Source organism: Carcharodon carcharias, chromosome 14 (genome assembly GCF_017639515.1).
Source record: "Carcharodon carcharias isolate sCarCar2 chromosome 14, sCarCar2.pri, whole genome shotgun sequence".
Classification (NCBI taxonomy): domain Eukaryota; kingdom Metazoa; phylum Chordata; class Chondrichthyes; order Lamniformes; family Lamnidae; genus Carcharodon; species Carcharodon carcharias.
The window spans coordinates 3,106,277-3,130,501 of record NC_054480.1 but is presented as its reverse complement, the minus strand read 5'-3'; the positions used below and the strand labels follow the sequence as shown (position 1 = coordinate 3,130,501).

General features: G+C 43.0%; 1 protein-coding gene across 1 annotated transcript in view; it reads left to right on the top strand.

Moving 5' to 3' along the window:
• The window catches only part of eif6 (eukaryotic translation initiation factor 6), a 148,267-nt gene that overhangs the window by 87,508 nt on the left and 36,534 nt on the right, over positions 1-24,225 (top strand). The window lies entirely within an intron of this gene.

Below are 24,225 nucleotides of genomic sequence, written 5' to 3'. Positions count from 1 at the left end.
AAGACATGTTTTAACCCTTTAATTACTGGACTCACTTCATAATGTAGATGCGCTTAGTTCACAAATGATTCCTGTTTATAGGCTGTCTCGCCATAATATTTCTGAGATGAATTACATTAGGAGAGCAGTAAGTTATTGGAAATTATTTTCTGCTCATTTTTTTGTTACCCTGCTCTCCGATTATTGTTCAGAGGGTCCCTGCTACAAGTGCCTGACCCTGAGGCTCCCTCACACCTGGCTGGTACTTGATAAAGATACTGGCACTATGTAGTATGGCTAAGATTTCCCCCAGCAACTACCAGGCCCTTGTTGGTTGTTGAGGGAATGTGCTCAACACAAGCGAAAATACAAGTAAACTAGAGGCCAAAGTCTATTGCAGTGTGCTCTCAAACCCCTCTTATTGGTTTTCTGTTGCCTTCCTTTTTAGAAAATGTCACATTTAATAGCAAATTGAAAAGGCTTTGGCAACTTGCTTAATGCACTGCATAGATCGGGGCAGGCAGTGTAAATCGTTCTTATATACTGTGCTGAGTTAGCCAATCTGAGTTTCAGCTAATCTCTACAGTCCTGGACAAAACAAGTGAATATTGTGTGAGGGTTGCTGATCATTGTTGCAGGCGTCTGCTGGAAGCACTTTGTGCAGGTGCTTTCTCTAGCAGATAAGGCTAGCTGTATTGGTCTGTGCTCAGAGTGACTGCTAATGAGTCACCGAAATGTGCGGGTGCACGAGGGAGGTTGAAGAAAGAACTAAGGAAGATAATAGGACCCCCCCAACCACATCAAAGTCTGGACAGTGTACAGGTACAGGACCTTGAAGGGTTTTAGCTACAGACTGATCATCCATCAGAAAACAGCCGAGGCTTATCACTCTTGCACTACTCTGCTAGTGTGGCTCTACCTTGAACTCGCTATAATCTTGGACTATGGACTTTAGCTGAACTCGCTATAATCTGCCTGGCTAGGTAGATTCTACAAATGTCTTTTGTTCTTCAGGCCTTGAGTAGAATTGAGTGTTGGCTTTGCCTGTACTAGTTAATGTACTTAAGTGAATTTGCCCCTGAACTGACTGCCTAAAATGTAAAGCTTCAACTCCTTAATCTATTTTATCCCATTTTAGTGCTTGAGATCATCCTTGATGCTCTACCCTTTGCAGTGCATCTGCTTTTTGAAATGTGATGGAAGAATTCAACACGCCAATTTAGCCCATATTTTGGGGAGCCTGTGTCTTTTAATGAGCTCCTGCCTTTGACTGGACGCCTGAGATGGACATAGATTTTGTGCAATGCTTTTTCTTTAAACTTTAAGATAAAATGCTGCAATTGCAGGAAATCACATCATTGAAAAGGACTTGGATAAATATTTGAAAAGGAGGAATTGTGAAAGATATGGAGTAAGGATAGAAATATGGAACAAGTGTGGATTGAATTGCAGTTAGCACTGGAATAGCTACAGTGGGTTGTGTTGTAGTTTCTGATTTATGTAAAGAAGGTAGATTTAGCTGAAAGATGAACCCGTATCTCCCAGAATCTGGCCCAAGTGGCAGTATCAAAGTATGTGAAACTATCTATCTAATGACCTTCGTAAACATCTGTTCCACAGTTCTGGCTATGTATCCTTATCTAATTTGACATTGTATTGAGGTCAAAGGTGAAGGTGACAAGTCCATTTTCACTCCAGAGACACTTTATAAATCTCTACTGATTCCTTTCCCTTGGTTAACCATGTACTCCTGAGGATTTGGAATCATTATTTAGTCAAAGATGTCCTGAAATCTCCAGTCATTCAAAACCAATTATTTTAATGAAATAATTCACCAAAATACTACAGGAAAATTTAATACAGTATCAAGAAAGAAGTAATCACTGTTATAATGTAGGGAATGACACATCAAAGTAACTATTTGAATACACATGATTTAAACTGGACACAGTAGAATCACAAATTTTACAGCACAGAAAGGGGCCATTTGGCTTGTTGTATTTGCGCAGTATAAATTGCGTAATGTAAACTTAAATCATTTATTTAAATACCTTCAGCTTGTGTCCACAGAGTATTCATTGCAAAACAATTCATCAGGAACTGTTTTCCAAAGCCTTCTGCCTTAACCTGGTTCCTTAATCTCTGGGGTGAATTTTATAGCCCCTTGGCATATTTAAAGGCAAGGAGGTGCATAAAATAAATCTGGTTGCCAAGATACCACCCTCCAGCCCACCCCCGACCTGTCACCCATATTCGTCAGGCAGTCCACCTGCCCCTAGCTCTATTGAGGCCCTTAAGTGGGCAATGAACTGCCATTTAAGGGAAAACAAAAACAGAATTACCTGGAAAAACTCAGCAGGTCTGGCAGCATCGGCGGAGAAGAAAAGAGTTGACGTTTCGAGTCCTCATGACCCTTCGACAGAACTTGAGTTCGAGTCCAGGAAAGAGCTGAAATATAAGCTGGTTTAAGGTGTGTGTGTGGGGGGCGGAGAGATAGAGAGACAGAGAGGTGGAGGGGGTTGGTGTGGTTGTAGGGACAAACAAGCAGTGATAGAAGCAGATCATCAAAAGATGTCAACCACAATAGTACAATAGAACACATAGGTGTTAAAGTTAAAGTTGGTGATATTATCTAAACGAATGTGCTAATTAAGAATGGATGGTAGGGCACTCAAGGTATAGCTTTAGTGGGTTTTTTTTATTTTTTTTATATAATGGAAATAGGTGGGAAAAGGAAAATCTTTATAATTTATTGGGAAAAGAAAAAAAGAGGAAGGGGGAAACAGAAAGGGGGTGGGGATGGGGGAGGGAGCTCACGACCTAAAGTTGTTGAATTCAATATTCAGTCCGGAAGGCTGTAAAGTCCCTAGTCGGAAGATGAGGTGTTGTTCCTCCAGTTTGCGTTGGGCTTCACTGGAACAATGCAGCAAGCCAAGGACAGACATGTGGGCAAGAGAGCAGGGTGGAGTGTTAAAATGGCAAGCGACAGGGAGGTTTGGGTCATTCTTGCGGACAGACCGCAGGTGTTCTGCAAAGCGGTCGCCCAGTTTACGTTTGGTCTCTCCAATGTAGAGGAGACCACATTGGGAGCAACGAATGCAGTAGACTAAGTTGGGGGAAATGCAAGTGAAATGCTGCTTCACTTGAAAGGAGTGTTTGGGTCCTTGGACGATGAGGAGAGAGGAAGTGAAGGGGCAGGTGTTGCATCTTTTGCGTGGGCAAGGGGTTGTGCCATAGGAGGGGGTTGAGGAGTAGGGGGTGATGGAGGAGTGGACCAGGGTGTCCCGGAGGGAGCGATCCCTACGGAATGCCGATAAGGGGGGTGAAGGGAAGATGTGTTTGGTAGTGGCATCATGCTGAAGTTGGCGGAAATGGCGGAGGATGATCCTTTGAATGCGGAGGCTGGTGGGGTGATAAGTGAGGACAAGGGGGACCCTATCATGTTTCTGGGAGGGAGGAGAAGGTATAGCTTTAGTGGGTTTTTTTTTTTTATTTTTTTTTATATAATGGAAATAGGTGGGAAAAGGAAAATCTTTATAATTTATTGGGAAAAGAAAAAAAGAGGAAGGGGGAAACAGAAAGGGGGTGGGGATGGGGGAGGGAGCTCACGACCTAAAGTTGTTGAATTCAATATTCAGTCCGGAAGGCTGTAAAGTCCCTAGTCGGAAGATGAGGTGTTGTTCCTCCAGTTTGCGTTCTCCTCCCTCCCAGAAACATGATAGGGTCCCCCTTGTCCTCACTTATCACCCCACCAGCCTCCGCATTCAAAGGATCATCCTCCGCCATTTCCGCCAACTTCAGCATGATGCCACTACCAAACACATCTTCCCTTCACCCCCCTTATCGGCATTCCGTAGGGATCGCTCCCTCCGGGACACCCTGGTCCACTCCTCCATCACCCCCTACTCCTCAACCCCCTCCTATGGCACAACCCCTTGCCCACGCAAAAGATGCAACACCTGCCCCTTCACTTCCTCTCTCCTCACCGTCCAAGGACCCAAACACTCCTTTCAAGTGAAGCAGCATTTCACTTGCATTTCCCCCAACTTAGTCTACTGCATTCGTTGCTCCCAATGTGGTCTCCTCTACATTGGAGAGACCAAACGTAAACTGGGCGACCGCTTTGCAGAACACCTGCGGTCTGTCCGCAAGAATGACCCAAACCTCCCTGTCGCTTGCCATTTTAACACTCCACCCTGCTCTCTTGCCCACATGTCTGTCCTTGGCTTGCTGCATTGTTCCAGTGAAGCCCAACGCAAACTGGAGGAACAACACCTCATCTTCCGACTAGGGACTTTACAGCCTTCCGGACTGAATATTGAATTCAACAACTTTAGGTCGTGAGCTCCCTCCCCCATCCCCACCCCCTTTCTGTTTCCCCCTTCCTCTTTTTTTCTTTTCCCAATAAATTATAAAGATTTTCCTTTTCCCACCTATTTCCATTATATAAAAAAAAATAAAAAAAAACCCACTAAAGCTATACCTTGAGTGCCCTACCATCCATTCTTAATTAGCACATTCGTTTAGATAATATCACCAACTTTAACTTTAACACCTATGTGTTCTATTGTACTATTGTGGTTGACATCTTTTGATGATCTGCTTCTTTCACTGCTTGTTTGTCCCTACAACCACACCAACCCCCTCCACCTCTCTGTCTCTCTATCTCTCCGCCCCCCACACACACACCTTAAACCAGCTTATATTTCAGCTCTTTCCTGGACTCGAACTCAAGTTCTGTCGAAGGGTCATGAGGACTCGAAACGTCAACTCTTTTCTTCTCCGCCGATGCTGCCAGACCTGCTGAGTTTTTCCAGGTAATTCTGTTTTTGTTTTGGATTTCCAGCATCCGCAGTTTTTTTGTTTTTATCTCTGCCATTTAAGGGACTCATTCCACCTCTGCTGGAATTCAGCCTGCAGGGCAAAGTTTCTTGCATGGCAACCAACCTAGCTTTTGTTGCATGGGCCAAAGGCTAGCAGAAAGGAAGGGTACCTCCTTCAGGGGACCCTTGTGCCTATCGGGGGTACTCCACCCAATTCCTTGCTAGGGTCTCCCAGCTATGCCTGCCCAAAATCCCCCGATTTACTTAAGTCCAGCATCAGTCTTCTCTTGGGAACTGCAGTGGCCACTGCTGACTTCTGGCACCGCTGAAACTTCAGAAGGCAGGACTGCCTATCCCTGAGGGGCAGAAGACCCACTCTCACCCTATTAAGGCCATCCCCAGTGTATTAGTACTGCTGCTCAGCCGGATTTCTGGTTAGCGAGATGCTGATGGACTTCTAAATCAGGAGGACGGAGTGTGACTTTGAACAGAGTGAGCTTCTGGGAGTTTGGTGAGTGAGGGAGTTTTATTCTAGGTTTGTTTGCAGTTAGCATTTAGCTAAAAATTACTACTAAGGTTAAGTTTAAATTTAAAATCCAGTCTTAAGTAGGGAAAAACAAGCTGTCTACTCAAGAACAGCTGTGTTTAGTTAACTAGGTAGCTAGCTTAATCAGATTTCTAGCAGAGCTGACTGATCTAGGTCTCAGCTAGTATAAATACAGGGTTCTCAGTGCGACTTGCATAGAGTGTGACTTTGCAGAGTGAGCAGCTGGGAGCTTGGTGAGTGAGGGAGTTCGGGGAAGAGGGTAAAGAGGTGCTCTTTTTCTACCTTTTTCTGCCTCCTATATTTGGATCTTTCTTCGGTACAGAGGAAGAAGTTGTTTGGTGAGTAACTGGTAAATAGGTTTGTAAAATTTAAGGTATGGCAGCTTGGCCAAGTGAAATGTGGGGAAGCCATGGGCACACTATATGTCCTAGGCAAACACATCTGTCGGAAGAGTCACTGGCTGCAGAAGCTTGAGCTCTGGTTCTCGGAACTTGAGCAAAGATTGGAGTCACTGTGGCGCGTCCATGAGGCAGAGAACTAGGTGGATAGCGTGTTTAGAGAGGTTGGTCATACAGCAAGTTAGGAGCATGCAGGCAGAGAGGGAACCTGATCGCCAGGCAGTCGAAGAAAGCTAGGCAGGTAGTGCCAAGAGTCCCCGAGTCGATCTTGCTAGCAAACCAGTTTTCATTTTTGGATGCTGGTGAGGGCGATGGTTCCTCAGAGGAGTGCTACAGGAGCCAAGTCCAGGGCACCGTGGGTGGCACAGCTGCACAGGAGAGAAGAAAGAAGAGTGCAAGGGCAATAGTGATGGGGGGATTCATTAGTTAGGGAAGCAAACAGGCTGCCTTATACCTGACTGCAGGATGGTATGTTGCCTCCCTGATGCCAGGGTCAAAGCTGTCAGAGTGACTGCGGGACCTTCTTCTCGGGGAGGGTGAACAGCTGGAGATCGTGGCCTGCGTTAGTACCAATGGCATAGGTAGGAAGAGGGATGAGGTCCTGAAAGTAGATTTTAGGGAGCTAGGAAAAAGATGATAAAACAGGACCTCAAAAGCATTAATCTCAGGATTACTCCCAGTGCCACCTGCTAGTGAGCATAGGAATTGGAGGATTGAGCGATTGAACATGTGTGGCTGGAGAATTGGTGTAGGAGGGAGGGCATCAGATTTCTGAGGTTTTGGAACTAGTTCTGGGGCAGGTGGATGGGTTGCACCGTAGCAGGACTGGGACTAACATCCTTGCAGGGAAATTTGCTAGTGTTATTGGAGAGGGTTTAAACTAGATTGACAGGGGAATGGGAACCTGAGAGGGAGCTGGAATTGGAGGGAAGCCAAACGCAATGGGAAGCAGATAAGCAGTAAGCAAAATTAGAAGGCAGATGAAGCACAGGCAAGCAGCAGCTAGTATCAGAATGCAGAATAATGTGGAAAAGACAAAGTTAAGGGCACTCTATCTGAATGCACACAGCATTTGCAATCAGGTAGATGATTTGAAGGCACAAATAGAAGTAAATGGGTATGAGACATTACAGGGGGACTGAGACTGGAAACTGAAAATTCAAGGATATCATTTAGGAAGGATAGGCAAAAACCAAAAGGATGGTGTAGCTAATAAGGGACAAGATCAGTATGTGAGAGAGGATCGTCGATCGAAGAATCAAAATGTAGAATCAGTCTGGGCGGAACTAAGATGCGGCAAACATTGGTGAGAGTTGCTTGTCGGCCACCACACTAGTAGTAACGTTGGGCACAGTATAAATCAAGAAATTTAGAGGTACATGTAACATGGGTAAATACAGTAATAATGAGCAACGTCACTTTACAAGTAGACTGGGTAAACCTAATCACTAATGCTATGGAGGATGAACTCCTAGAATGTGTATGAGATGGGTTTCTGGAGCAGTAAATTGAGGAATTAACTAGGGATCAGGCTGCTTTAGATTTGGTACAACGTAATTAAAAAGGGCTAATTAATAACTTTGCTGTAAAGGAGCCTTTAGGAAATAGTGACCATAATATGATAGAATTTTACTTTAAGTTTGAAAGTCATAGTCATAGAGGTGTACAGCACATCGAGTCTGCCAGTCAAACAAGTACCTAACTATTCTAATCCCATTTTCCAGCACTAGGCCCATAGCCCTGTATGCCCTGGCATCGCAAGTGCACATCCAAATGCTTCTTAAATGTTATGAGGGTTTCTGCCTCTACCACCCTTTCAGGCAGTGAGTTCCAGATTCCCACCACCCTCTGGGTGAAAAAAATTCTTACTCATATCCCTGGTAATTTATAATGGAGAATAGGAAAATGGAGGAGAAACTAAACAATTACTTCCTGTACAAAAACAGAATTACCTGGAAAAACTCAGCAGGGCCGGCAGCATCGGCGGAGAAGAAAAGAGTTGACGTTTCGAGTCCTCATGACCCTTCAGCAGAACTGGGTGAATCCAAGGAGAGGGGTGAAACATAAGCTGGTTTAAGGTGGGGGGGTGGGGGGAGAGAAGTGGGGGAGTGGTGTGGTTGTAGGGACAAGCAAGCAGTGATAGGAGCAGATAATCAAAAGATGTCACAGACAAAAGAACAAAAGAACACAGAGGTGTTGAAGTTGGTGATATCACTGCTTGCTTGTCCCTACAACCACACCACCCCCCTCCACTTCTCTTCTCTCCCCCACCACCCCCACCCACCCACCCACCTTAAACCAGCTTATATTTCACCCCTCTCCTTGGATTCACCCAGTTCTGCTGAAGGGTCATGAGGACTCGAAACGTCAACTCCTTTCTTCTCCGCCGATGCTGCCAGACCTGCTGAGTTTTTCCAGGTAATTCTGTTTTTGTTTTGGATTTCCAGCATCCGCAGTTTTTTGTTTTTAATTACTTCCTGTATGTCTTCTTGGAGGAATATACAGAAAATCTCCCAGAAATACTAGGGAACCCAAGGTGTTTACAAAAATAATAACGAAAGAGATTAGAATTAACAAAGAGGTAGTGCTCAGAACAATTAATTGGATTGAAGGTTGATGAATCCCCTGGACATGATGAGCTACACCCCAGAGTGTTGAAGGAGGTGGATATAGAGATAGTGAGTGTATTGATGTAATCTCTCAAAATTCGATAGATTCTGGAAAGGTTTCTGCAGACTGGAAAGTAGCAAATGTAACCCCACTATTTAAGAAGGGAGGAAAACGGAAAACAGGGGACTACAAATCTGTTAATTTGACATCAGTCGGGAAAATGTTAGAATCTATTATAAAGGGTGTGATAACTGGGCACTTGGAAAATAATATGATTGATGATTGGGCAGAATCAACATGGATTTATGAAAGGGAGTTCATGTTTGAAAAACCTGTTGGAGTCTTTTGAGGATATAACTAGCAGAATAGATAAGGGAGAACCAGTGGATGTGGCGTATTTTGATTTTCAGAAGTCTTTTGAAGAGGTCCCAAGCAGGAGATTAGTAAACAAAATTAGTTCACATGGGATTGGGGGTAATATACTGGTTTGGATTGAGAATTGGTTAACAGACAGAAAACAGAATAGGAATAAATAGGCCATTCTCAGGATGACATGCTGTTACTAGTGGAGTACAAGTATCAGTGCTGGGGGCACAGTTGTCCACAATCTATATGAATTATTTGGGCGTGGGGACCAATTGTAATATTTGCAAGTTTGTTGATGACACAAAACTAGGTGGGAATGTGAGGTGGATGCAGGGGGGTTTCAAGCCTCCTTGGACAGGCTGAGTGAATGGGTAAGAACATGGCAGATGGAATATAATGTGAATCAATGTGAAGTTATCCACTTCTGCAGAAAAAAACAGAAATGCTGAGTATTTCTTAAATAGTGAGAGGCTGGGAAGTGTTGATGTCCAAAGGGACCTGGGTGTCCTTGTTAATGTGTCACTAAAAGCTAGCATGCAGCTGCAGCAAGCAATTAGGAAGGCAAATGGTATGTTGGGCTTCATCACAAGGGGGATTTGAGTTCAGCAGTAAAGATGCCTTGCTGCAATTGTATACAGCCTTGGTGAGACTGCATCTGGAGTATTGTGTACAGTTCTGGTGTCCTTATCTAAAGAAAGATATACTTGCAATGGAGGTTTACCAGTCTGATCCCTGAGATGGTGGGATTGTTTTATGAGGAGAGATTGAGGAAACTGGGCCTCTATACTCTAGAGTTTCAAAGAATGAGAGGTGATCTCATTGAAACTTAAATTCTTACAGGGTGTGACAGGGTAGATATGGATAGGATGTTTCCTCTGGTTGGTGAGTCTAGAACCAGGGGACAGTCTCAAAATGAGGGGCAAGTCATTTAAGACTGAGCTAAGGAATTTCTACACTCAGCGGGTGGTGAATCTTCGGAATTGTCTACCCCAGAGGGCTATGGAAGCTCAATTATTGAGTATGCTTAAGACAGAAATCCATAGATTTATGGATAATAATAATATCCAGGGATATGGACATAACATGGGAAAGTGACGGTGAGGTAGATGTTTAGCTGTGATCTAATTAAATGGCAGAGTCACCCCAACGGGTTGAATGGCCTACTCCTGTGCCTATGTTCCTAATTCATCCTCCTTATTTACTGGATTTCTTACTTTCAGCCTCACTTCCAGCAGCAGTAGCAACCTACTGTACAATATCAACAATTTCCCAGACAGTCAGCAGTCCATGTAATAGGTTCAAACTAGCTGAAATGAGAATTAATTCATTGAAGCTGAGAGTCGTGTGTCAGTCCCTATGTGGAATATTGCTGGTTCCTCTGCTGATGTAATGATTTATTGTGTTGGCACCTGCCTGTCGATTCTGCTTTAGGATTTGGACATTTCATACAAGCCCCACAGGTGCCCACCATTGAGGCAATACCAGACTTCAGTTGGGGTGATGCAGTCATCCTTCAGCACTAGTCATCCCCTCCTTTTCTGCTGTCTGTGAAGCTCTGTATCCATAGTCAGGCTAACACAAGTTTGTGCCTACTAATGTACTGTTTCCACTTCAAGCTGCCCCTTGTTTTGCTCTGGATTCCCACAGATTTTAGTTTAAGTAGTCTCCTGCCTGAGACTTTGTGAAAGGTCATCTGGGGCTCTAAATAAAGTACACAGTAGGGATTTAACGTAGAAAATAGAAGCAGGAGTAAGTCATTCGGGCCTTCGACCCTGCTGCACCGTTCAATATGATCATGGCTGATCTTCTATCTCAACGCCGTACTCCAACTCTCTCCCCATACCCCTTGATGCCTTTAGAGTCTAGGAACCTATCTATTTCCTCAAATATATTCAGTGACTTGGCCTCCCACCTCTCTGTGGTAGAGAATTCCACAGGTTCACCACCCTCTGACTAAAAAAGTTTTTCCTCATGTCTTTGAAATATCGAGGAGCTGAGGGCTATGAGGAGCTGGCATGAAAGAGAAGTTGAGGCCTGGGGCAGATCTGTCATGGTCTTATTGAATAGCAGGGCAGGGTTGAGGGGCTGAATGGCCTACTCCTATTTCTTATAAATGGCCTACCTTGTATCCTGAGATTGTGACCCCTTGTTCTAGACCCCCCAGCCAGAGGAAACATCATCCCTGCATCCAGTCTGTCCAGCCCTGTCAGTTTTATACATTTCAATGAGATCCCCTCTCATTCTTCTAAACTCCAGTGAATACAGGCCTAGTTGGTCCTCTCGCAATGAAATCTGAAACAAAAACAGGAAATGCTAGAAAAGCTCAGCAGGTCTAACAGCATCTGTGGAGAGAAAAACAGTTAACGTTTCAAGTCTGTATGATTCTTCAATGCTCTGAAGAAGAGTCTTCAGGACTCGAAGCGTTAACTCTGTTTCTCTCTCCACAGGTGCTGTTAGACCTGAGTTTTTCTAGTATTTCCTGTTTTTGTAAACCATTTGCCTTCACTGCTTGCTGCACCTGGATGCTTGCTTTCAGTAATTGGTGTACAAGGACACCCAGGTCCCGTTGTACGTCAACATTTCCCAATCTATCACCATTTAGATAATACTTTGCCATTCTGTTTTTCCTTCTAAGGTGGATAACTTCACACTTATCCACGTTATACTGCATCTGCCACACATTTGCCCATTCACTCAACTTGTCTAAATCGCCTTGAAGCCTTTTAACATCCTCCTCACCACTCTCATTCCCACCTAGTTTTGTGTTATCAGCAAACTTGGAAATATTACGAAAACAAAAAATGCTGGGAAAACTCATCAGGCCTGACAGCATCTGTGGAGAGAGACAGGGATAGGTGGAGGCAAAGGATGTCATAAAAGGCCAAAGAGTTGTTAATGGTGGTTGTACTGGCTAAAGGAGGTGCTAATGGTGACATTAAGGAAGCAAGATATGATAATAGCCGGACCAGGGTAAGCGCTATTACATATTACATTTGGTTCCCTCATCCAAATCATTGATCTGTATCGTGAATAGCTGGGGCCCAAACACTGATCCCTGTGGTACCCTACTAGTTAACGTCTGCCATTCTGAAAAAGACCCATTTATTCCTACCCGCCGTTTCCTGTTTGCTAACCAATTCTCAATCTGTGCCAATATATTACTCCCAATCCCATGTGCTTTGATTTTGCACACTAACCTCTTATGTGGAACTTTATCAAAAGCTTTCTGAAAATCCAAATACACCACATCCACTGGTTCTCCCTTATCTATTCTGCTAGTTACGTCCTCAAAATACTCCAGTAGGTTTGTCACATGTGATTTCCCTTCATAAATCCATGTTGACTTTTCCTAATCCCATTGATATTTTGTAAGTGTCCTGTTATTACATCCTTTATAATAGACTGTAGTGTTTTCCCTGCTACTGATGTTAGGCTAATTGGCCTGTAATTCCCTGTTTTCTCCCTACCTTTTTTAAATAGTGGGGTTACATTTGCCACCCTCCAATCTACCAGGACTGTTGCAGAATCTGTGGAATTTTGGAAGATGACAACCAACGCATCCACTATTTCCAAGGCCACCTTCTTTAGTCCCCTGGGATGTAGATTGCCAGGCCCTGGGGATTTATTGGCTTTCAGTCCCATTAATTTCTCCAACACTATAGTTTTAGTAATACTAATTTTCTTCGATCCCTCCTCCTTGATTCTCTAGTATTTTTGGAAAGTTATTTATATCTTCCTCCATGAAGACAGAACTGAAGTAGTTGTGCTGTTTGTTTTATTTATGATGACTTCAGAGAAGCCCAGGATATGCCATGTGATTAGAGTAAGTTATACAAGTCGACAGAGTTAAATAATGATGCATACCAAAAACCCCCCAGCAAAGATCGTCCATTTCAACTTGGTGTGGATGTTCACGGATGATTGCACAGTGTTCAGTACGGTTCACAACTCCTCAGACATGCAGCAAGACTTGGTCAAAATTCAGGCTTGGACTGACAATCAGCAAGTAACATTTGCACCACACGAGTGCCAGGCAATGACTATCTCCAACAAGAGAGAATCCAACCATCAGCCCTTGACAGTCAATGGCAACTTGAAGAGTTGCAATTAAGGCCATAGCTTTGAAATTTATCAGAAGTCAAATAGAGATGGAATCCCCTACCATCAACATTCTGGGAGTTACCTTTGACCAGAAACTGAACTGGACCAACCAACTGGACTGACAAGTGGCAAGTAACATTCGTGCCACACAAGTGCCAGGCAATGACCATCTCCAACCAAAGAGAATCCAACCATCACCCCTTGATGTTCAATGGCATTACCACCACTGAATCCCCCACTATCAACATTTTGGGGGTTACCATTGATCAGAAACTGAACTGGACCAGCCATATCAATATTGTGGCTACAAGAGGAGCAGGTCAGAGGCAGAGAACTCTGCAGCGAGTATCTCATCTCCTGACTCCTTAAAGCCTGCCCACCTTCTACAAGGCACAAGTCAGGAGTGTGATGGAACACTCTTCACTTGTCTGGATGGGTACAGCTCCAACAATACTCAAGAAACTCAACACTATCTAGGACAAAGATCGATTGATCGGCACCCCATCCACCACTGCCATCTACAAGACATGCTGCAGCAAGTTGCAACGGCACCTTCCAAAGCCCTGACCTCTACCACCAAGTAAAACGAGCAGCAGAAACCTGGGAGCACCACCCCCTACAAGTTCCCCTCCAAGCCCCACACCATCCTGACTTGGAACTATATTGCTGTTCCTTCGGTGTCACTGGGTCAAAATCCAGACCCTCCCTCCCTAACAGTGCTGTAGGTGTACCTACACCAACACATGGACTGTAGTAGTTCAAGAAGATGACTCACCACCACCTTCTCAAGGTCCATTAGGGATGGGCAATAAATGCTGGCCTAGCTATTGAAACTTACATTCCAGGAGTAAATCTAAAAAATCCAAGATTAGGTATATTTGTTTTCAACTTCATCCACCAGCTATTTATTGTAAACATTTTTTTAAAAATCATAGTTGGAATGCATATTAGGTAATTGCAATCATCGAGGTTTCCCAGCAAGGTAACATAAAGACATGGACTTTTATATTTCTCATGTCTGCATTGAAATGTTTTAACTATGATTTCAAACAGAGACCTACCCCTCTCTCATAATCTGGGCTTTGTTTCAGAGACCTCTCATAACAAACATACTTTGTTCAAAGGAAGCTCTACAAAGTAGCAGACAACAGCTCCCATTACGTACCTCAGTGAATGTTCTTGCCCAGAAAGAGACGATTTGGCCCATCATCTCCACACTAGCTTCCTGCAAGAACTATTTAGCTAGTCCACTCCTCCATCCTTTCCTTGTAGCCTGCAAACTTTTTCCCTTCGCCCAGTTCCCTTCTGAAAGCCAGTATTGAGTCTCAGACAATGCATCTCAGATCCTAATCACTTTTTTAAACAAAAGTTTTTCTTAACGTCACCTTTAGCTCTTTTGCCAATCACCTTAAATCTTCATCCTCTGGTTGTCAACCCTTCAGTCAATGGGAAACGTGTTCTCTGTTTTATATGGACAGTTGGATCAATTGGAGAAGCTGGAACTGTTCTCATTGCAGAAGAGAAAATTAAGAGCAGATTTGACATGAGGGGTCTGGGTTTATTAGATAGGGAGAAACTGTTTCCATTAGCAGAAATATCAAGAACCAGAAAACATTGATTTAAGGTGATTGGCAAAAGAAGCAATGGTAACATGATGTTATTTTGCGCAGCAAGTGGTAGGCTCTGAAATGCACTGTCTGAGAGTCTGGTGGAAGCCGATTCAATCAAAGTCTTCAACAGAGAACCTGAAGAGAAAAAAATGCAGGAGTAGGTGGCAAAACCGGGGAAGTGGGATTAGGTGAGTTGCTCTTGCAGAGAACTGGCATGGACTGAATGGCCTCCTCCTGTGCTATAGCCATTCTATGATCTATCTATGATATCTTCTCTGTCCAGACCCCTCATGATTTTGAACAGCTCTATAATATCTTCTGGCAACCTTTTCTTCTTTGAGGAGAACAACCCCAGCTTCTCTAAACTATCCATGGCACTGAAGTCCCTCTTTCCTGGAACAGGTCTTGTAATCTTTTCTGCACCCTCCAAAAAGCCTTCATACTTCCTAAAGTGCGACGCCCAGAATCGGGCATAACTCTTTAGTTGAGGTTGAAACGTTTTTATAAATGTCCGTCTTAACTTCCTTTGTACTCTCTCATACTCTTTGTCTCTTTGTAAAGCCCAGGATCCCATATGACTTTTAACTACTTTCTCAACCTGCTCTGCCACCTTCAGTGATTTGGCCACATATCCCCCCAGGTCCCTCTGCTCCTGCACCCCCTTTATAATTGTATCCTTCATTTTATATTGCCTCTGCTTGGTCTTCTTACTAAAATGAATCACTTCACACCTCTCTGCATTAAATTTCATCTGCCACATGTCTGCCTATTCCACCAGCCTGTTTATGCCCTCTTGAACTCTATTATCCTCCCACAGTTCGCAGTGCTTCCAACTTTTGTGTCATGTGCAAACTTAGAAATTGTGCCCTGAATGCCCAAGACTATTTCATTAATGTGGACCAAGAAAAGCATTGGTCCTAATACTGACCCCTGTATACCTTCCTCCAGTCTGAACAACAACCGTTTGCCATTTCTCTCTTTCCTGTCACTCAGCCAACTTTGTATCTGTGTTGTCACTTTCCTTTTTATTCCATAGACTTCAACTTTGCTGCCAAACCTGATATGGGCACTTAATCAAATGCCTTTTGGAAGTCAAAGTACAATACATTAACCGCATTACCCTCATCAACCTTCTCTGTTACCTCATCAAAAAAACTAAATCAAGTTAGTTTAATATCTGTCATAGGGAAAATGTTAGGAGCTATTATTAAAGATGTTATAGCAGGACACTTGGAAAAATTCAAGGCAGTCAGGCAGAGTTGACATGGTTTTGTGGAGTTCTTTGAAGGAGTCACATGCTGTGGATAAAGAGGAACCATACTGTGTTTAGATTTCCAGAAGGCATTTGATGGAGCTCAGATTTTAGGGAAGCAAAACTGTTAAAGGGAAGTAGAAAGCAGAAATAGAAGACAGGCAAAGCATTGGCAAGCAGCAAATAGAATCAGAATTGAGAGCAAAATTAAAAAAGCAAAGTTAAAGGCACCCTATCTCAACACACGTAGCATTCACCAAAAGGTTGATGATTTGGATGCACAAATTAAGGCAAATAGGTATGATTTAATTGCCGTTAAAGACATGGCTACAGGGTGATCAAGATTGGGAATTGAATATCCAAGGATATTCGGCATTTAGGAGAGATAGGCAAAAAGGAAAAGGAGGTGTGTAGCACTCTTAATAAGGGACAAGATCAGTAAGAGAGCATCTTGAATCAAAGGATCAAGATATAGAATCAGTTTGAGTGGAACCAAGAATCAGTTTGAGTGGAGCCAAGAATCAGCAGGGGCAGCAGACATTGTTGGGAGTTGTTTCTAGGCCACCAAGCTGTAATGGCAATGTTGGGCACAGTATAAATCAGGAAATTAGAGATGCTCATAGCTTAGGCAATACAGGAATAATGCGCAACTTCAATTTACACATAAATTGGGTTAACTAAATCAGCTCTAAGACTGTGGAGGAGGAATTCCTGGAGTCTGTACGAGATGGGTTTCTGGAACAGTACATTGAGGAGCAACTAGGGATCGGATTTTGGATTTAGTTTTGTGAAATGAGAGAGGGCTAATTAACTTTGCTGGTAAGGAGCCTTTGGGAAATAGTGACCATAATATGATAGAATATTACATTAAGTTTGAATATAATATAGTTCATTACTGATAAAAGGCATATTTCATCTTATAAGGTCTGGCAGCATCGGCGGAGAAGAAAAGAGTCGACGTTTCGAGTCTTCATGACCCTTCGACAGAACTCTTTTCTTCTCCACCGATGCTGCCAGACCTGCTGAGTTTTTCCAGGTAATTCTGCTTTTATTTTGGATTTCCAGCATCCGCAGTTTTTTGTTTTTATATTTCATCTTATACTCATCAGGACGCATTAAGAATACCAATATAAGGGGAAAACAACAATTTATACTGTATGTGAAGAGAGTACTGATCAGTAGAGACATAACCTTGGAGAATGCACCAGTGATGGTGACTAACACTTAAATGCCAAGCATTGTTTGAAATTTAAACCAGGCAGCTTAGCCCTGATTGGCCAAGGCATTGCCCTGAGGAATGAGTCAGCGAATGGCTGTCACTTATTTTGTTCAGTTGAAACAGGTGCAATGTGTGTACATGTTCTTTCTATCTGCAAAGAACAAGGCCCTGTGTATTAATATATGTAGCTTCCAGTACACACAAATGCACCACGTTGTGAGCCAGACTGACAATCTGAAATTGGTTGTCAGGGTAATTCTTAGCACACTGAGGATTATTCAGCAAATGTTGTCCAATTGCTGAATCACATCTAATGTTAGACATTGTGTTTTGAGTTTTGCAAGCATAGGCTGGTTGGGTACAGTCTGTACCTTGCCTGTTGCAAATAGCGGCTGGGACAGGCTGTTTGATACGATGCCCCAGTCTTTGGGACATACAGCCTAGAATCACACTGGCACTGAAATTCATATACCACATTGCTCATTTGTGTGATAGGCAGGGCATTTTAAATTTAAGGGGGAAAAATTAAGACAGTTTAAATTTTAAACAATGCTTGGCAGTTAACTGTCAGTCACCATCACTGATGCATTCTTCATGGCAACACCTCTATCAGTTAGAGTCCGCTTGCCAACCAATCCGCACCCTCTTCACATAGAGTATATATTGTTTTTCCCTGATAGAAAATAGGAGCAGGAGCAGGTCATTCGAGCCTTCTCCGCCATTCAGTATGATCATGGCTGATCCTCTATCTCAACACCGTACTCCTGCTCTCTCCCCATACCCATTGATGCCTTTAGAGTCCAGAAATCTATCCGTTTCCTTCTTAAATATATTAAGTGACTTGGCCTCCGTAGCCTCTGTGGTAAAGAATTCCACAGGTTCACCACCCTCTGAGTGAAGATGTTTCTCCTCATCTCGGTCCTAAATGGTCTATTCTGTATCCTGAGACTCTGACCCCTTGTTTTAGACCCTCCAGCCAGAGGTGTTCATGTGAAATGTCCTGATGAGTGCAAGACAAAAAGCTTCGACATGCTTCTTCTTTTCAGCAAAATTCAAGTTCTGTGCTACCAAATGACAATATTGTTCATTCTGAAACGAGGATCTTAAATCTGAAGAATGGAAATCATGAAGGTCTAGGGACAAGCTGGCTATGGTGGATTGGGAAAATACCCAAAGGTTGACGATAGACAGGCAATGGCTAGTATTTAAAGAAATACTACACAGTCTACAACAGATATATATTCCTCTAAGGTACAAACACGCAAAGAGAAAGGTAAATCAACAATGGTTAATGAAAGCAGTTAAAAATTGCATTAAGTCAAAGGAAGTGGCTTATAAGGATGCCAGAAAAAGTGGTAAACCTGAGGATTGGGAGCAATTTAGAATCCAGCAAAGAGGACCAAGAAACTGATTAGAAAGGGAAAAGGGAATATTACTCCTAAGCTAGCGAGGAACATGAAGGTGGATTATAAAAGCTGCTTGAGGTACATGAAAAGGAAAACATTAGCAAGGACACATGTGGGCCTGGCACAGGTGGGGAGAGGAGAATTTATAGTGGAGAACAGAGAAACTAAACAGTTACTTTACACCTGTCTTCAAGGACAAAGATATAGAAAATCTTCCAGAACTACTAGGTAACCAAGGGACTTGTAAAACTGAGGATCTAAAAGAAATTAGTACTAGTAAAGCGGTATACTTGAAAAGTCAACTGCACTGAAGGTAGATAAATCCCCTGGACCAAATAAGCTTCATCCCAGAGTGTTGAACAAGGTGGCTACAGAGATGGTGGATGTATTGGTGATCGTCATCTTTCAAAATGCTATAGATCCTGGACTGTTCTTGTGGGCTGAAAAATAGCAAACGTAACGCCTGTCAGCAAACTATAATTTTCATAATGTTATTGGAATTTATTGTAAGGTAGGAATAGAGTGTGTCCGCGGCAGTTGTTTCAAGTTTCCCTCTGGGATTTGAACAGCTCAGCATTTACCATCCTCTGTGCCGCAACACTCCACTATTTAAGAAGGGAGGAAGAATGAGAATGGAGAACTACAGACCTATTAGTTTGACGTCAGTCGTAAGGAAAATGTTAAAATCTATCATAAAGGATGTGATAACTAGACGTTTAGAAAAGAATGGTAAAATTGGCAGAATCAACATGGATTTACAAAAGGGAAATTGTGTTTGGCAAACTTGTTGGAGATTTTTGAGGATGTTACTTGTAGCATTGATAAAGGAGAACCAGTGGGTATGATGTATTTGGATTTTCAGAAAGCTTTCGATAAGTTCCCACACAGCAAGTTAGTAAATAAAATTAGAGCGCATGAGATTGGTGGAAATATACTAGTACGGATTGAGAATTGACTAACAGACAGAAAGCAGAGAGTAGGAATAAACAGATCATTCTCAGAATGGATACCACAAGTGTCTATGCTTGGTCCACAGCTGTTTGCAATTTGTTGTCACGAAGAGATATTTAATGTGTATAATGTTATTGGAAATTATTTTTAAATTAGAGTTGAAGTAGGCTCTGTGTCTGTGTGTGGCTTAATTGGATTAAAGCTAGTTATTCTGGGTGCTTTGTATAGTAGTCTGAGATGTTAATAAGATAAAAGGAAGTTAAAAGGTAAAATGTGCATTTGCATTTTGTTGAATAAACCATTCAAAAGAATGGGTAAAATCTTGCACCTGGCTGGGAGACACCAAGCAATGTGTTTATGTTACTAATAAAATTAGTATAATGAAAGGATTATTGTTAAGAGAGGTAAAGATTTTTTTTAAAGACCTAGCATTATAAGGAGAATTCACATTCAAAGGGACGGTTAGATATAAACAGAAAGGAGTTGTATGTGCAAGTCAGAGGCATCTATGATCTAAGCAGCCTGTAAGCCAATAACTACAAAGGAACCAAATTGCAAGGAACCTCATTCGAATTCGTACGGTCAAATGTGCTTTGCCTGGTGTCTGTTTAAAGTCTATGGGTTATTGTTGCCTTGATGAAGATTTACCTGAGAGTGATTAATTTGGGGATTTGTTTAAAAGTTATTATGGTACTACTTTGTAGACATGTGTATGTGTTTAATCTCTTGTTAAATTAATAAATGTTTAATTTAGTGTTAAATAAAAAAAACCTCGAGGTTTGGTGGCTTTCTGCTCATTAATTCTCAATCCATGCTAGTATATTTCCACCAATCCCATGCACTATTATTATTTACTAACTTTCTGTGTGGGACCTTATCAAAAGCAGAATTCAGAGCTGCATCTCAAACGTACCAATTAAAGATATAGGTTATGACAGTTGTTCAGGTTTCCCTCAACTCAGCCTTTACTAACTACTGTGTCATAACCACTATGTAAATGATTTGGATGTGGGGACCAACTGTAATATTTCCAAATTTACTGATGACACCAAACTGGATGGGACTGTAAGTTTTGAGATGTTTGGGCAGGCTAACTGAAGGGACAAGAACATGGCAGATGGAATATAATGTGAATAAGTGTGAAGTTATCCACTTTGGTAGAAAAAACAAGGCAGAGTATTTCTTAAATGGGGAGAGGTTGGGAAGTGTTGATATCCAAAGGGACCTGGGTGTCCTTGTTCATGAGTCACTAAAAGCTAGCATGCAGCTGCAGCAAGCAATTAGGAAGGCAAATGGTATGTTGGGCTTCATCACAAGGGGGATTTGAGTGCAGGAATAAAGATATCTTTATGCAGTTATATAGAGCTTTGGTGAGACCACACCTGGGGTATTGTGCACAGTTCTGATCCCCTTATCTAAGGAAGGATATACATGCCATAGAAGGAGTGCAACCAAGGTTCACCAGATTAATCCCTGGGATGGCGGGATTGTCTTATGAGGAGATTAAAGAGACTGGGCCTGTATCCTCTGGAGTTTCGAAGAATGAGGGGTGACCTCATTGAAAGTTACAACATTTTTACAGTGTGTGATAGGGTAGATGTAGGTTAGATGTTACCTCTGGCTGGTGATTCCAGAACCAGGGGGTCACAGAATAAGGGGTAGGCTATTTAAGACTGAGATGAGGAGGAATTTCTTCATTCAGAGGGTGGTGAATCTTTGGAATATTCTACCCCAGAGGGCTGTGGAAGCTCAGTCATTGAGCATGTTTGAGACAGAAATCCATAGATTTCTGGAAACTAGTGACATCAAGGGATATGGGGAAAATGGCTGTGAGGTAGATGATCAGCCATGATCTAACTGGTGGAGCAGCCTCAACAGGCCGAATGGCCTACTCCTGTTCCTATGTTTTCAATGTTCCCATGATATGGTGCCACACAAAGGTTACCACAAAAAATAAAAGCTCATGGTGTAGGGGGTATCATTTTGGCATGTATAGAAAATTGGCTGGCTAACAGGAAACAGGATAGGCATAAATAGGTATTTTCTGGTTGGTGAGATGTAACGAGTGGTGTGCCACAGGGATCAGTGCTGGGATCTCAGCTGTTTACAATAAATGACTTGGAGGAAGGGATAGTTGCTAAATTTGCTGATGACACAAAGGTAGGAAAGTAAGATGTGAAGAGGACATAAAGAGGCTGCAAAGGGACATAGGTTAAGTGAGTGGGCAAAGATCTGGCAAATGGAGCATAATATGGGCAAATGTGAAATTGTCCATTTTGGCAGGAAGAATAAAAACGAGGCATATTGTCTAAATGGTGAGAGATTGCAGAGCTCAGATTCAGAGGGATCTGGGTGTCCTAGTGCATGAATCGCAAAAGGTTAGTATGCTGGTACAGCAAATAATAAGGAAAGCTAATAGAATGTTATAATTTATTGAGAGAGGAATTGAATACAAAAGTAGGGAGATTATGCTTCAGTTGTACAGGGCACTGGTGAGACCACATCTGGAGTATTGTGTACAGCATTGGTCTCCTTATTTAAGAAAGGATGTAAATGCATTGGAAGCAGTTCAGAGAAGGTTTACTAGACTAATACTTGGAGTGGGAGGGTGGTCTTATGAGGAAAGGTTGAACGGGCTAGGATTGTATTCATTTAGAAGAGTAAGAGGCGACTTGATTGAAACATATAAGAACCTGAGGGATATTGACAGGGTGGTTGTGGAGAGGATGTTCCCTCTTGTGGGAGAATCTAGCACTGTTTAAAAAATAAGGGGCCACCCATTTAGGTCAGAGATGAGAATTTTTTTCTTTGAGGGTTGTGAGTCTTGAACTCTTTGGTGGTGGGAGCAGAGTCTTTGAATATTTTTTAAGGCAGAGGTAAATAGGTTCTTGATGAGCAAGGGGACTAAGGTTATCGTGGGTAGGTGAAAATGTGGAGTTGAGGCTACAGTCAAATCAGCCATGACCTTATTGAATGGCTGGGCAGGTTTGAAGGGTCGAGTGGCCTATTCCTCCTAATTCGTATGTTCATATATTAGTTAAACATGTTTGCTTTTAACAAATCCGTGCTGGCTTTCCTTAATCTATATTTACGCAAGTAGCTGTTATTTTTGTTCTTGAATGTTGCCAAAGCAAAATATATCAACCCATGCCTGGTCAGCCAGATATTGCATCCCACATATCTAAAGAAAGAGAGGCTCTAGATTATGTTGAGCACTTCCTATACCTTGACAGCTAATCTCTCAAAAGTTCACCATTGACAAGGAGATCCAACATGAGATCAGCAGCGCCAGCTCAGCCTTCTACAAACTATGGCAGTAACTATAAAAACCTCAGCAAGTCAACAGAAGTCTTAGGATGGAATTTTAGGACAGTGGGATTTTACGGCCATGTTCCCATCGCAATGTGACCGTAAAATTCCAGCCCTAGTGTAGAGAGCAGTTATTGTTACCACACACCTGTACTGCAGTGAGACTGGGCATTGTATCATTGTCAGTATAAGAGGGCTAGAGAAATTCCATTGGTGGTGGCACAGTGCTATACATTCGGGAGGGAGTTGCCCTGGGAATCTTCAACATAGTCTCCAGACCCCATGAAGCCTCATGGCATCAGGTCAAACATTGGTAAGAGAACCTCCTGCTGATTACCACGTACCACACCCCAATATCCCTCAACTAACGAATCAGTGCTCTTCCATGTTGAACACCACTTGGAGGAAGCACTGAGGGTGGCAAGGGTGCAGAATGTACTCTGGGTGGGGGACTTCAATGTCCATCACCAAGGGTGGTTCAGTAGCACCACTACTGACCGAGCTGGCCGAGTCCTAAAGGACACAGCTGCTAGACTGGGTCTGCAGCAGGTTGTGAGGGTACCAACAAGAGGGAAAAACATACTTGACCTCATCCTCACCAACATGCCTGCTGCAGATGCATCTGTCCATGACAGTATCAGTAGGAGTGACCACTACGCAGTCCTAGTGGAGACAAAGTCCTGACTTCACATTGAGGATACCCTCCATCCTGTTTTGTGGTGCGACCACTGTGCAAAATGGGTTGGATTTCAAGCGGATCTAGCAACTCAAGACTGGGCATCCATGAGTTGCTGTGGGCCATCAGCAGCAGCAGAATTTGACTCAACCACAATCTGTAACCTCGAGTATTGGCATATCCCCCACTCTACCATTACCATCAAGCCAGGGGATCAACCCTGGTTCAATGAAGAGTGCAGGAGAACATGTCAGGAGCAGCACCAGGCATACCTAAAAATGAGGTGTCAACCTGGTGAAGCTACAACACAGGACTACTTGCGTGCCAAACAGCACAAGCAGCAAGTGATAGACAGAGCTTTGTGCTTCCACAGCCATGGATCAGATCTAAGCTGTACAGTCCTGCCACATCCAGTTGTGAATTGCGGTTGACGATTAAACAACTCACTGGAGGAGGAGGCTCCACAAATATCCCCATCCTCAATGATGGGGGAGCCCAGCACATCAGTGCAAAAGATAAGGCTGAAGCATTGACAACAATCTTCAGCCAGAAGTGCTGAGTGGATGATTCATCTCAGCCTCCTCCAGAGGTCCCCAGCATCACAGATGCCAGTTTTCAGCCAAGTCAATTCCCTCCACGAGATATCAAGAAACAGCTGAAGGCACTGGATACTACAAAGGCTATGGGCCCTGACAACATTCCAGCAACAGTACTGAAGACTTCTGCTCCAGATCTTGCTGTGCCCCTAGCCAAGCTGTCCCAGTACAGCTACAACACTGGCATCTACCTGGCTATGTGGAAAATTGCCCAGGTATGTCCTGCACACAAAAAGCAGGACAAATCCAACCCAGCTAATTACCGCCCCATCAGTCTACTCTCGATCATCAGTAAAGTAATGGAAGGGGTCATCAACAGTGCTATCAAGCGGCACTTGCTTAGCAATAACCTGCTCACTGACGCTCAGTTTGGATTCTGCCA